Raw genomic sequence first — 16746 nt, 5'->3', positions numbered from 1 at the left:
TAAATATGAGGGACACATTCAAAATTTGAAGTTTATGAATTTCTATAATGGAGTTGAGGTGAATCGTGCATTGATCCCTAACTCTTCCATTGTTAATTACATATATATGTCCTTCGTGATGACTTAGCTGGTTTGGAGGGTGATAGATGACCCGAGTTTGCTCCCCTCCTTAATTTCTTCTGAGTTAAGCCTATTGCACAGAGCTTGCCTAATACGATTTACATCTACTGCTCGATTTGCAGGCTATTACTCTATGGGGGATCTATCTGGCGTGCAAAAAAATTCTCACCCAAAGGATAAAGGCTGTAGCAAAATTTGTAATGGTTGTGGGTTATCTCGGAGTTCTAAAAAAAGTACATATATTCTGTTTGTTTTGATTTAGGGTAAATTAGGTCTAAGCACCACTAAATATCACTTAACTATAGATACACCCTTTAAATTTTTAGATTAAACACTTAATACCCTAAACTATGAAATCCTACACGTTCTAATTTTCTTGATATAATAGTACAAGGACAGTTAATCTTATCCTTTACTCGTGATTTTCTCCTCTCGTTCATATTTTGATCAAATTTGGATGATACAAAGTATTGATTTTTATAATATGTTAAGTGCTTGAGAAAATGCATACTTTTACAGCGTTAAGAACAATGATATTTATTAGTATTTCTCCCCAACCCTACAAATGAAAATATCATGGAGGATCAAGGATATATGCAACTCAATCAACTAAGATAAATGACAACTCATGACAATTTTAACTTGAACTCCATTTTGAGTGAAATTGTCACCAAAAAAGAAAGAAGAGTGTAACAAAATGATAAAATTGAACCAATTGATCCTGGTGACAAGAATTTTGAACATTAGTATGATAACCCACCATGTCATCACGCCAAATAAGCATTTTGACACACTATTTTTTCATATGAAAACTTACTTAAGCAAGATCCTACCGTATAGAAAATCTATAGAAGTATGGAGATTTCTCAAGGACTTTGAAATTTTCTAGAATTGCATAGAAGGTCCTTGAAATATTCTAGGAAATTAGGGGGTTCTAGAAAAGGAACCTAAGTGTAAATATATAAAATTTGTGTAATAATTATTATTTTCACTTTATCCCCTAGATGAGTACTATAAATAAAGGGGATTCAATTGTAAAACCATTAAGCAAATCTTTCTAGTTTTCTCTAATATAAATCATCCTAATAATGCTATTGTATTTATTTTTCCATTCTTATACGGATCCAAGTAAGAAAGAAGAAAATGAGATGCAAACTATACTAAATAAATAAGATAAAGCCGAGAACATAATAACAAGAAACAAACTCAAACAAATGCAATAAGTAAAGATATTTAACTTGACGTAAGAATCCACAAGCAATAAGAACCTAAGGATGTATCAAACCCTAAGACCCTCAAGACTCAAAGAAACAAACACCAATCTCTTATGTGAACCCAAGAGGAGAATCACTTCACCTGAATAACCCCCATTTCTAAGCCAAAGTTCAATACAAGTAATTCCACACTTGCCCTAGTTACACTCTCACAAGAGAAAGGTCTTTCAATGTTCTTTCAATATCCGAAATCAACTAAGCTAATGAAATAAACCTAATAAAAGTCTATTTATAGTCTATTACATAATGAAATAACCAAAAGGCTCTTAATGAGCTCTAATACTCCATAAGCGTCTCTCAATGTTCCAATGCAATAGCCATAACACCCTTAATAGGGGGCGGCCTTGAAGTGTAAGACTGAAGGGGCGCCTCTTCAATGCTCCAAAATCGTGGGTGGTTTATATTTCAATACTTGTATTCTCGAGTAGGCATCAAAGGTAATCCCCCAAGAAACCTTCCACACATGGAATTTCTTTATGGTGTGCTCAAAGAGGGTTCTCCATGCATGCTCTTATGTCGTCGATGTGACCAAAGCTTGAGTATTTATGTGTTGGCCTCCAATAATGTCCTCAAAAGCTATGATGGTCGTTTGACTTGTATCATCCTCCCCTTCTTTAAAAGGATTCGACCTCAAATTCATACCTTGCAAAAATAAAAAAAAGGACAAACAAGCACAATATCCTCATGGCATGAGGGTTAGGGTTAGTATAACAAAATAACATTATCATGCCAAGGTGGTACATACTTGAAATATTACCACGAATCCTTTGTTTTAGTCATGAAAAACTTAGAAAAAATATCACAAAGGGAGTGGCTATGACAATCATCAAGAGATAATGAAACTACAAAGGTCGTAATGGCATCAACAATCTCCAAAGGTAAGAATACCTTCCTCTTAGGAGCCATAAGACATAATTGTTTCATCATTTCTTTAGTAGACCACACCAAGAATGGTGACACCAATGGTTCACACATCCATAATGGTTTTATGGGGTCAAGGACATGAGTGATCCTTGTATCATGATTACTCAACCAAGTGGAACATCCAAGAAACTTCCTACCTCCAAATAAGGTAAATTCAAGACTAGCATGGACATCATCATAAGAAAAGAGGTAGTATAGAAAGGAATTGAACATGGAAGTCTCCTCCAAGGTGATATTATCAAAAGGGATGGCATTGGCCACACGAGTTTTAGCACACAATACACTCAAGGATGGAGTCAAATCCTTTAGGCACACCATGATTCTTCCTTTTAGACAATTCAACAAGATTATGAATATAATCATATGCATAAAGGTAATGAAGAAAGGTACTAAGGACACTATACTCATCAAATATTTATTCACAAGTAGGAATACACAAAGACAGAAAGAGACATTGCAAGCACATAAGACCTCTCCGTTTCCAACAACTTCCCGAGGAAAGGTATTCCATCAAGGGAGCCATGCCATTAGAGAAAATAGAGAAACTACTATGCAACAAATCAATCCAAGACAACTAGTTCTCCCAAGAACTTTATTTCTCTCTACTAATGATGTTAAGCATGCTCCCAAGAGTCCGACAAGATACTTCAAATCACTACCAGAATTTTGCTAATTTTCGACTGAAAAAAAAGTAGTCGCAATTTTCCGACTACTTCGGTCGAAAATTTTATTTTTTTACAAAATATTATTTTGTTATTATTTGTGACTACAACAGTCAGAATATTTGGTGGTGAATTGCGAAAAATGTATATTTCGACTACTATAGTCGAAAATATAAATAATTAAATAAATATATTATTAAATATATAATTAGACCCTTATACAAAAATTAAATAATTATTTAAATAAATTATTAAATATGTATTTCCGACTACTCAAGTCGAAAAATAAAATAATTAAATAAATATATTATTAAATATATAGTCAGACTCTTATACAGAAATTAAATAATTATATAAATAACTTATTAAATATATATTTCTGACTACTGTAGTCGAAAATATAAATAAATAAATAAATTATTAAATATATAATCAGAACCTTATACAAAAATTAAATAATTATTTAAATAAATAATTAAATATATTTTTCGACAATTGTAGTCGAAAATAAAAATAATTAAATAGATATATTTTTAAATATATAATCAGACCCTTATACATAAATTAAATAATTATTTAAATAAATTTTTAAATATGTATTTTCAACTACTGTAGTCGAAAATATAAATAATTAAATAAATATATTATTAAATATAATCAGACCATTATATAAAATTTTAATAATTATTTAAATAAATTATTAAATATGTATTTCTAACTACTGTAGTCAAAAAATTTAAATAATTAAATATATTACATTACTACACGATTGAAGTAGTCGGAAATATATATTTAATTCTTAAATACATTTATATAATATATAAAAGATAAACACACCACGACTCTCTCTCATTCTCTAAGGTAGGGTTCATCGTTCTCTCTAAAAAATTGACGACGATGGAGTAGTACCGACGGGGGTGAATGACGGTGGTGAACGACGGTGATGACAGTATTGATGACGTCTCTCTCGCTAAGATGCATCTTTGTTTGTGTATATTTGTGGATTTTGAATGTTGTGTGGATGAGTGGGGGGTTTCTTCTTTCTTGTTCTTCTTAGCCCTTTTGTGGTATGAACGGTTGCAAGTCTTGTGACTGATGATTGTGTCAGTTCATTTGGATCTGTGACTGTTGACCCTTTTCCTGTGGGTGTTTACTTATACAAAATTCGGATTTTTATTTGTAACATAATTTTTGTTAACGCTCCCAAGATACTTCTTCAATTCTAGTTTCGCTTACACTGTTAAGTTCTTTGTTATGATTACATGATTATGAAGTAATCTTTTTTGTTGTCGAGTTTTGACCCGTGGGCAGTAGTGTTAACTCATACACCATCTTGTGGTTCTGGTTTTAGTTTTTGACAGAGTATAACTCAAAGCTGCTTGATCGAGTCTAGTAACTACATCAATCACCAGAAGATAATTAGCTGTCAAGGTAAGGGGTTTGCCCCCTCTTTAATGTGGAAATATTCGGTTAAATAGTTTTTGTTTCTTTGGAATCTTTCATATTTTGCAAGAAATCCCAGTGAAATTTGGGAAGTTATATTATGAATCATTAACGTACGAATTTTGCAAATAGTAAGCTATTTTTGGATGACAAGGGAACCACAGACGCTACTCTTTGGATGCGCATAGTTAAACCCCACTCTAATGTAATGAAGATTTATGAGTGATGTCATTTACATGATCTAATATGTGCAGTATTTAGATAGTATCTCCTTTCTACGATTCTTGTTTATTGTCTTAAACGTCCACGTTGGTTGGTTGCTTTTCCCTTCTATCAACAAGGGTAGTTTGGTTGTTGAGAAAGTCGTAGGAAGAAATATTTGGCATTCCATGGTTCTGTTGTGATTCTAGCATTGACAATTCTTTTTCAAGGCCTATTCTTAAGATTATTAAGTTGAGGTTGTTCTTTTGGTTTGGCTGGTTCATCATCTGGCAGTAGTCTTGATGAATTGGTGTTATTGAAGACCCATCTATTTTTCTCCCTTTTTGCCTTTCTTTTATCTTGTTTGTGAAGCTATCACATGGATTGGATTTCTTTCACTGATAAAAAAAATTCTTCTTTTAATTAAAATATTTTATTATTGCTGGCTACTTTACTATGTTGTATTGAATCTCTTAGTTTTCTTCTTGTATCCACTACGTAATAGCATTTTTAAACAAAATTGTTATTGCTTTTTTCTCTTATTTTGGTTTCTCTTCTCTATTATTATTGTTGTTGTTCTTGTGTAGATGGAAAATGAATATCGTACATGGATGTATAATAGACTTTATCCTAATCGTGCAGGGTTAAGAGAGGAATATAAAGCTGGGGTAGCTGGATTTATTGATAAAGCAATGACACTTAATAATTTTCTTATTGAAAGGACAATTAGGTGTCCTTGTTTGAATTGCAAGTATTGCAAGTTATTGAGTCCAGATGTTGTTACATTACATCTTTATAGGAAGGGTTTTATGTTGAATTATACTATTTGGACAACTCATTGAGAGAGTAGTTCTGCTAATAATTTTGCTTTTCAGAATTGTGTTGAAATTCCAGTAAGAGAGAACAATGTTGAAAGTTCACGATATAGTGAGATGGCCAGGGATACTTTTGGGATGCACTCAGGGGCTCAAAATGAACCAAATGATGAGGCTAAGGAGTTTTATGAACAGTTAAAGGAAGCTAGTCATCCATCATATAAAGGATCAGTGCATTCTAAGTTATCTGTTGTCGTTCGGTTACTGAGTATTAAGTTAGATTATTCTATTTCTCAAGAGGGCATGAACTCTATCATTGGACTTATGAACGAACTTAACCTAAATAAACTTGACTTACTCAAAGATTTCTATACAACAAAGAAGTTGGTTTCTAAGTTAAGACTTTCATCAAAGAGAATTCACTGTTGCGACAAAGGTGTATGTTATTCTATAGGGAAGATGCAAATTTAGAACATGGAAAAATTTGTAATCAGCCTCGTTATAAGGAAGTCACACATGCCAAAGGGAAGAAGGTTCCTTTAAAGTCAATGTATTACTTACCCCTTATACCACGGTTAAAGAGGTTGTATGTATCAATGAGCTCTGATTCTCATATGAGATGACTTTATGAAAATAAAAGACCACCTAGTGTTTTATGTCATCCTTCAGATAGAGAAGCAAGGAAGCATTTTGATAGTGTGTATCCGGATTTTGCTAGCGAACCAAGAAACATTAGGTTGGGATTATCTACTTATGTATTCACTCCATTTTCTGTCTGAGCTACACTATATTCATATTGGCTAGTGTTTGTGACTCCTTATAATCTCCCACCTGAATTGTGTATGACGAGTTAATATATATTTCTAACTTGCATAATTCCAGGTCCTCGCAATCTAAAAGTTTTGATTGATGTATATCTGCATCCATTGATTGATGAGTTGAACTTACTGTGGCATGAAGGTGTGAAAGCATATGATGTATCAATGAAACAAAACTTTAGATTGCATGCTACTTTGATGTGGACTATAAATGACTTTCCTGCTTATGGAATAATGTTTGGGTGGTCGACTGCGGGCAAGTTAGATTGCCCTTATTGTATGGAAGACACAAAAGCATTCACTTTGAAACTTGGGGGTAAAACTCATGGTTTGACTGTCACCATCGATTCTGTCTAATGAAATATGAGTTTAGGAGAAATACTAGTGATTTTATGAAGAATAAGACTGATTTTAAGGAGCCACCGCCAATTTTATCGTGAGAAAAAATTTGAGATAGAGTGAGGAATCTGCCTTAGGTAACAGAGTCTCCACCATCCAAGATACCTGGTTATGGTGTTACACATAACTGGACCAAACGAAGCATATTTTGGGAGTTAGATTACTGGAAGGATAATCTTCTACCTCATAATCTGGATCCCATGCATATTGAAAAAAACTTCTTTGACAACCTATTTAATACTGTGATGGATGTAAGTAACAAAACAAAAGATAACTTAAAGGTCAGGATGGACTTAAAAGAGTATTGTCGATGCAGTGAGTTGTACCTGACATACTTAAATAATAAGATTTAGAAGCCCAAGGCTAGTTACAAATTCACTTTGTAGGATAGAAGAGTGATTTATGATTGGGTTAATAATTTTAGAATGCCAGATGGATATGCATCAAATTTGTCTAGGTATGTTGACATGAAGGAAGGAAAGTTGACTTCTATGAAGATCCATGACTATCACATTTTCATGGAGTCATTGATGCCTATTGCATTTGTGCATTGCTCGATAGAATTTGGAAGCCCATAATAGAGATAAGCTTATTTTTCAAAGATTTATGTTCTAACACATTAAGGGAGGAGAACCTATCTTTGATGGATATCAACATTCGCTTAACCTTAAACAAGTTTGCAAAAAATTTTCCTTTTATTTTTTTTATATTATGGAGCATCTTCCAATTCACCTTGTGCGAGAGGAGCGACTTGGAGGGCCTGTTCAGTGTCGATAGATGTATCCCTTTGAGAGGTATTGACTTTTAAAATTTACCTTCATGTGTTTTAATTGAACATTATTTCATCTAAAAAATCATACTACGCAGGACTATTGACAAATGTAAGCGGACCATAAAAAACAGATCTTGAATTGAGGGATCAATATGTGAGGCTTATTTGGCTAAATAAACCTCTTATTTTTGTTTATATTATTTTGGACATGACGTACCATGTCTGAGAAACCGACCTAATAGGCATGATGATGGAGACAATACAGATCCTTCGGCACCACCATTTTAAATATTCAATCAACCAGGTAAATAAAGTCTGAAAGGTGGTCCAATTCGATATTTGAATGAGGTGGAGCTTAAGTTAGCTACAACACATGTATTATTAAATTGTCCCGAGGTCCTGCCTTTTTATAAATGAATATATATATATTAAGGACAATCATTCAAGGTCTATATAAGCTTTAACTCATGAAAGTCATAACTTTGTCGGACAATTACTCATGACTTTACACGGGGATGCTGCTATTTATCCTATGTTTTCAGTGTGGTTTAGAGAATATGTAAGTGTAACTTACATATTTAACACGATTTACACTTTTTTTCAATCTCATGTACATTTAAATTCTAAATTTTTTGAACTTTTTATAGGTTCATAATCCACTTAATTATGACCCAAATAACTAATTTTTACATGATATAGCTAGGGGACCTGATGCTAAAGTCAGAAAGTTTTCTAAGTACTTTGTCAATGGGTACAAATTTGATACAGAAGATTTCTCTAAGGGTAAGAAAACCAACAATAGTGGGGTTTGGATGAAAGGTGATGGCGGTGTTGATTATTATGGTGTGCTTCACGAGATTTTAGAACTTGATTATCATTTTGGTTGGCCAAAGAAAAAATTGGTTCTCTTTCGGTGTAAGTGGTATGATCCTATACCTAAATTAGGTACAAAGGTGCACCCTCAGTACAAAATAGTTGAAATTAAGCGTACAAGAAAGTATGGACTCTATGATCCATTTGTCATTGCATAAAATGTGAAACAAGTGTATTACACTCCTTATCCTTTGTGTAAGAATAAATCTGCATGGCGGGTAGTTATAAAAACAAAGCCCATGGATAGAGTTGTAGCAGAGAATGCATTGGATGTAGCATATCAGAATTACATTTCAAGTGTTGAAGAAAGGGTGGATGATGAATTAGCAGATGAGTTGCAGCATAACGAACGCCCATATAAAGAATTTGATCCTTCTAAACTTAGATTGAATGTTCATTATTATGGAGAAGGAACAACCGGGGAAAATGATGAGGAAGATCCAACTGATAAAAATAAAATAAGCGAAAAAGAGTTACTTGATGAAAATGAAACAAGTGATGAGGAAGAATTAATGAATGAATCTAAAACAAGCGACGTGGATTGAGTTGGTATTATTAGTAGTAATGTGTTGTAACAAGGTCTTGAATTGTATTTTAGCTACTATTTTTTGATATTTTTCTTGACAATATAGTGTCTTTTCTTTGTTAACATTTGTAGTGCCAGTAAGAACATTTCTAGTTGTTTGATTAAATAGCAGTGGTAAAACTACTGGTACTATGCATAATTTGCTTGTCTTGTTGCATTTTCTTAAATCCTACTTCTTTAGATCCTCTATATAAAGCAAGTCATTTGAATCCTGATAAGATTTTTTGATGAAAATGACATTAGTAACTCCATGAACAAAATTAAGGTTTGTTTTCAATAGTTTTCAACATCCCATGCTTGATTTAAGCAGTTAGTTGTATGAAAACTGATTAGTCATTCAAATTATACATTCACTTCTCTTGTGAGGTCTTGGTTTGAAAACAGGTTTTACATTGAACAAAATAATTTCACTCCATTAACTATTTGTATAATATTAGATCCACATGTAGACCTCTTGGAAGTTCTTCTATCTAGTATAATAATATTGTGGATTTGTAGTTTTCTAGCCTTCTGTTTAGAGAGTTTTTCCCTTTGCAATAATGGTGAATGAGGTGTAATTGCTTATGTGTTTATTTTCCCATATCCAGTGCATATTATAGACATTTTAGCAAACTAAAATTGTTCCAAAATATTTGACATCACAGGAAAACAAGATGAGGCTTTCTTTCACTCAGTACTACAGGGAATACAGAATTTAATTTTCGTTTGATCTAAGAAACATATATGGGCAACATAACACAGACTAACTCCTTTTGTGTTTTTTTGTAGGTGGTTAATAAAGAAAATCAATGGCATCAAAAGTTCATGGTAATGGACGGTGTAAGAAAGGTAAGAAAGGACCTGATAATCTTCCTGTAGGTCAATATACACCACCACCACCACCACCTATTACCATAACTCTTCAACCAACTACGACAAATATTATTCCTCCCCCAAGGGAAACTATTTCACTACTAAATGCATTTTTTATGCCCCCACTGTAAAACCAGTTCCATCCCTCTTCTCCTTATAATAGTCTATACAACAGCTCTTTATTTGTACCTTCAACATCATCCATACCTAGCCTTTCTGGATTGAGAATTGGAGGTCCTATTACATTAACATCGCCCTCCATTGATAGTACTGTAGCGTCTAATGCTACAACAGCTACTTCCTAAATTCTGAAATTTAAAGAGGTAGTAGAATATGACAGCAACGGGTGGCTAATTATCGCCCCTGATGGTAATGGATAAGTAAATCTTATGTTTTTCTGAAATTTTTAAATTTTTTGAAAGATAATATAATTTAATATAATTTTATTGTAGGTTCATTCCCGCAAATAGTGGCGGACATATGGTTGTAGAAGCAATTAAACCATTTTACATGGACTTGTAGGGTAGTTGGAATGAGATTCGACTCGACATCAGAGTGCTTATGTGGAATCGGTTTGTGGTATAATCAAAATCAAAGAATTTACCATTTTAGTATGCTATCAATGATGAATTTACCTTTGTATTTGTCAATTCATTTCATGACTTTATATTAAACTATTTTTTAGATAAAGTGTGCATGGAATTCTTGTCATGATAATGAAATACAATGCATTTTCAAGTTGAAAACAACTCAACGGATCAAAGAACACTTGTATGAGGCCTCGGGGAACTTGAAAAAACTCAGTTGGCTGAATGTTAATGTGTGGGATCAGTTCTTGAAAAAATGGGATACTCTTTAATATAGCGCAAGGAGGGAACGGGCAAAGGCAAATATAGCATCTCAAATGGGTGGCTTATTGCATACTAGAGGTTCAATGAGTTTCGCTACCCACCGACAAAAATTGGTAATATTAGATAAAATTTTTGATTTGTTCTGTTTAGTTCAATGTTCTAAAGTGTTACATAGTGAAGCTGTGTGGGGCTCTTTCAATTCACTATTGTTGTTATCTTCTTGTTGTTGTTCATCTTGAAGTCTAGTGAAGTCGTGCGTGGCATATTTCAATTCACTAGCATTGTTGACATTTTGTTGCTATTGTTGTTATTCATCTTGAAGTTTAGTGAAGCCATGTGTGGCCTATTTTGATTCACTAGCATTGTTGATATTATGTTACTCTTGTTGTTTCTTGTTTCTTTTTTTGTGAACTTGATCTTGTATCACACTACCTAATGGTTTTAGAAAGTAAGAAGAAGAGAGTTAGGCTATATGGGAAGGGTGCCTAATTCCCTACCGTATTTGGCTCTACTACTCTCTCTTTCTTCCCTATCTTTCTTTCCTTCTTCATCTTTTATATTGAGCCTTTCATTTTTAATAGGTTGAAGGTCACATCACACTTCTCCAAAGAATTATGATCCTTCTTTGGCACCTCTACCCTTTTATATAGTTCAGTGATTAAAGGGGCCAAGAGTTTCTTTTGTTCAGTGACCAAAGTCCTTACTATCCATTTTATGTCTGCCTTGTTGATTTTAGCTTCCAAAGCTATATTGGATGGGTTTGGAACCCTTATAGAGTCATTGACAGTTTTAGCATCCACTGATACATTCTTTCCTAGAATATGATAATTTGGAGAGGCAAATACTAGACCAAGATTGGAAGTGCGTCATAGAACCTCCGAAATATGTTCAGATTGCATGTCTATGATGAAGTTATAATGAAATGTCTTTCTAAAAATTTGTTAGCATAAAGATAATGACAATTAAATCTTCCACATTGGCACATTTCTAGTATCTTTGGTTTCTTAACATTTCTCGTATCTTTGGCACATTTCTGTTGAATGTGCAAGTGAGCCTGCTGATATCTACAATCACTTAAGAGTAATTATATGTAAAAGCACTTAGAGTAATAATTTGTAAAAGTGAACCTGGTGACATCTATTAATACTAACCACATAAGTTTATTTGATGTTTAATTGGAACCAGTGTTTCCTCTCAACTTTCTTACTCTTGTTGTTCTTCAAAGTCTCGTTGCTTTGAATGTTGACTTCTAAGGATTAGGTTCTTAAATATGGGGATATGATATGGATCTAATGTTATTACAGAATTTATTAGATAAAGTCTGAACCAATCCCATTAGAAAAGGTAAGAGAACTTTACTAAGGATCCACTTCCATAATTTTTCTTATTTTGCAGACAATAATCTGAAATGCTTCAAAAATTATGAGAATTCCCAGTGTAGTGGCACTAACACTCTTGGTGATGTGAACAAATACTACATATTTAGTTGTTCCATGGACTAACTTTTCAACTTTACTCATGAGGTTCATTACTAACGTTTCTTCTGCTTTGCTGGTCATATTATTCTGAAAGCCAATTAAGATCCATTGCCTGCATCATCTGAAGTTCAAATCTCATATTATTCTTCTGCTTTGCTGGTCATATTTTTCTAATATGCTCTACCAAACGACCTCTTAGGAATACGATCCAGGATATTATGATCAACAGTACATGGTTTCAGAGTGAATAAATCCTTTAAATGTTTAATACCAGCTTAGCAATCTTGTGTCACCATATTCTCATCTACTATTTTTCTTCTGAATTCTTTGAATGGCAAGTATTCTTTCTCTTTCTCTAATAACTGAATAAAAGTAATTAGTATTACTATAATTATCTTTAAGCTACTTAATCTTTTTCTTTTGTCTTAGCATAGAGTCATGCTTGCTGAGCCAATACACATATTTAGTATGTTCCCTATTCAGCTCTTTTTTAGAGTCTTCAGATCTAGTAACCAAGTCTACATCCTCAAGATGTTGCATCTTAGTCTCCCACACTTCAGTTTGGTCATTGAAATAACCAATACTATTTCTAGATTATTGCTCAAGTTAGCCTCAAGTTATATGCCTTTGCTTTGTTCCACTGTTTAGATCAGTGAATGAATTACTTGATTGATTCTTCAATTTTAGGTCTTATGTAGAGACTACAAATGCCAAACTGATCCGGATGGAATGAAATAACACTTTACCATTATTTGCACTATTGTCTGTTACGCTTCTGCTTAGCAGAAGAAATGACATAGGGCTTTCAGCTTTGTATATATGTCCGCATGAGTGGGGGTATGATTGTAGTTACACATATTAGTTGAGTGTTAAATGCTTGGGCCTTGGTGCCCTGCATCTTATTGTTACATGTAGTACTTTGGAATCTTCAAAGTCATTATCACTGCATATGTTGGTATCCTTTCTCCACCCTTTCTTCTTGTTTTAACATACGAACAGAAAATGTAGGGGTTTGGATTAGATGGGTGCATTGCCTATTGCACAACAACTGTTGTCTCCATTAGCGTAAAAGTCGATCTTAGAACATTAAAATGGAAGGTTTTCTTTTTCAAGTCATGCTTGAATTCGTGCAACTTGGTTCTTGAAATTGTCTCTAGATGATTGTATTGCTAGAAATGCCCCCATTCGGTCCCCCCCTTTGGCGCATTGGCTCCCTATATACTTGTAGACCTCTTCCAAACTATCTACTTATAGCTTAAACAATTGAAAAGAATCCACCTAAACTACTACTTCTGTTGGATTTGAGTATTTTCGAATCATGGACTCCATGATCTATTTGTATTAGTCTTAAGATGTTTTGGTCTATGCTGCCCGAACTTGTCTTGATACTTGCATTATCTCTTTTTCAAAAAATTTTCAGGAATATGAAAATGGGGGAAAAGAGCACCCTTTTATTGATGTCTACGAAGAGACATATAGGAAGAAAACAAGGATGGTACAAGAGGAGATTGAGTTGAAACGCATGCTAAGAATGCATATATAAGACAATAACTTTTACATACATATTTTTATTATTACTCAATTTTGCTTGTTTACATACTAACAAATAATTTTCTTTCAGGAAGAATTTTAAAAAAATATAGAAGAGTGGCGTCAAAACCAACCTACTTCAGAGGATGGTACCATGGTCCAACCATCACCTGCAAAGCTGAATAATATGTGGACAACTATGGTAGGTGGTCCAAAGAAAGGTAGAACCTACGGGACAGGGGTTCTCCAATCCTCGAGTAGTCCTTCGTTGTTTTCCAGTTCCTCTTTTACTTTGCAAACTATGAAAGAAATGGAAGCGATGAAAAAGCAAATTGTGGAATTGACACAGAAATGTGCATCTAACGATGCTAAGTTTGCTAAATTTGATAAATTAGAGGAGTTGATTAAGAAGCACATGCTGCAAGTCATTTCCTGACGAGGAAGATAATGAATCTGATGATAATTAGATTGTAGTTATTTTTCTTATTTTTGGTTGTGACATTTAGATGTTTAAACTATTTGATTTGATGTTTGTTTTGAATGGTTTAAAGTGGTTGTATTTTTAAATTTTTGTCGTGTTTGATCCTATTGTGAAAAATACATTAGTTATGTTGTTTATAATCAGAAAGCAGTGTAAGCTCATGCAATATAATAATTATTATTAAATAATAATAATTATTAAATAATTATTTATTAATTTTCCGAATATAGTGGTTGAAATATTTATAATTATTAAATAATTATTTATTAAATTTTCGACTACAATGGTTGGAATAATTATAATTATTAAATATTAATTTCTGACTATAGTGGTCGGAATATTTATAATTATTAAATATTTATTTAATAAATTTTCGACTACAGTAATCAAAATTATTAAAATTATTAAATAATTATTTATTAAATTTTTGACTACAGTAGTCAGAATAATTATAATTATTAAATATTTATTTATTAAATTTCTGACTACAGTAGTCGAAATAATTAAAATTATTAAATTATTATTTATTAAATTTCCAACTACAGTAGTCGGAATAATTAAAATTATTAAATAATTATTTATTAAATTTCCTACTACAGCAGTCAGAATATTGATAATTATAAATAAATATTTATTAAATGTTTCCGAATAAAGTAGTCAGAAATTTCCAACTACTATAGTCGAAAATATTTTTCCGACAAACTATATTCCGACTAATATCAAGCATTCGGAAAGTAGTCGGAACTACCTTATTTTCTGACCACATTTCGACTACATTAGCCGTAAAAAATTTAACGTTTTCTAGTAGTGAATTGTCCAACCCTATGAAGGTGACAAAAAGCCTTTAACATCCTTGGACTCTTCCACAAACAAAAATTTAACTTGGCATCCACAAGTTGTGGTCCACACAACTTAAGCTCAATTGTGTCAAATATGGATGCAAGTACATAAGCAATACCCCAAAGAGAAAATGAAAAAATTGCCCTAGGGTCCTCAATCATGAGGTCGCCTTTAAGAATGGGGTATTCCATCACAACCAAGTCACAAATCATATGAATGGAATTCATCTAAAGTGTTTTCACGAGGTAACTCTCTCTTTGACCTATAAGTAGTTAAACCTTGGTCAAGAATAGAAACACTCAAGGGTGAACTCTCTTGGTTCCTTTTATTACTCCTCTTCTTTAGTAAACACTTACTTTTGTTGGAAATTCCCCCCATGCACATCTTGGGTCTATCAAGTGGATTGTAAATCCCCAAGAAAGACTTTCCATCATAGGGAAGGATAATAACACTCAAAATCAAACCTTGATTCTCATCTTGACCAAGCATCAAGTTAGATATCTAACAACTTCCACATCCCAAAAGGTTACCGGGGTCAAATGGGAGAAGTAACCAAGGACATAGGTTTCGGCCATACTCACTTTCCCCTATAGTGCCATCCCTAAAATTAGGCATACCCTCTATACTACCATTAGTAATATCATGAGAAAGAAGATGATAGAGAAAAGTGTCACACCAGCCAACTCCAACTATAGTGTCCTCATGCGAGTACTCAGCAATAGTTTCAAAATTATTTCCATGAGTATGCTCAACATAAGAAAAACACAAGGAAGAAGTTGATAGAATTTCTAAACAAAATACCACCTTTTCTTTCAAAAGGGTAATCCTCAAATAGATACAAACCACCATAACCATCAAAGGTTTCATAATCAAAACCATTTTCACAAGAACAATCACTAATCGGGTTTCCTGAACATTCAAGCAAATCAAGGTCATTTTCACCCGATTGATCATTCTTCATAACATTTTCAATTTAACAATTTTTATGATAAAAAATAAGGCTTTCATCATATGATATGCTCAAAGAATCATCTCGAATTTTATGATCAACTTTATCAACATCATCACTAACTTGAGTTTCATCAAGCACACCATACATATGCTCAAGTAGTGGACTACATTCATGAGTAAGTTGATCATTATACACACCCTCACTAGTTCTTGGCAACTCACATGCCAACATAGATTCACCTTGGTTTTCACAAGGATCAAATACTATGTGAATACTCTTATCACTTGGCAATAAGACCTTATTCATGTTACAAGTGCTAGCACTAGGTGGACACAAATTGTTCTTATGAGAAGAATCGATTTTGTCATCTATAGGATCAACTAGTGCTTGCATATTTACAACAAGAATTTGATCATCATGCAACCTAGCAATACCAAGAGTATCACAAAGGGAAAACTCATGCAATTCTCCTCTAGTCAACCCACCAACTACATCTACTCTGCTACTACTATCCACATCAAAACATTCTAAGTTTATAGGAGTGTAGGAGATAGCATTGTTACCTTGTAGCTCATATGAGGTACGGTCTTCACCTTGGTGTGTGTCATGGCAGCCCACTTTCTCCTTTAAGAATCTCTTATCACAAGGGAGTTTGTTAATTCTTCTCCTTTGATTCATCTCTTCCTCACTTGAGAAAGCATGGTAGTTTTGAGGGGTGGAGTGATTGGAGTTCTTTTGACCTCCCATGCGACCGAACCTTCTATTTATAGTAGAAATATCTCCCTTTATTGACGACATATCTATGCGTGACCTCTCACACTTATGGTTGAAAGCTTTAAGATAGGCCAAGATAGTATTAGTGGCATTTCTATCCA

This window comes from Capsicum annuum, chromosome 11, assembly GCF_002878395.1.
Source record: "Capsicum annuum cultivar UCD-10X-F1 chromosome 11, UCD10Xv1.1, whole genome shotgun sequence".
Classification (NCBI taxonomy): domain Eukaryota; kingdom Viridiplantae; phylum Streptophyta; class Magnoliopsida; order Solanales; family Solanaceae; genus Capsicum; species Capsicum annuum.
The sequence above is the reverse complement of the archived record's forward strand: the minus strand, read 5'-3'. Positions refer to the sequence as shown.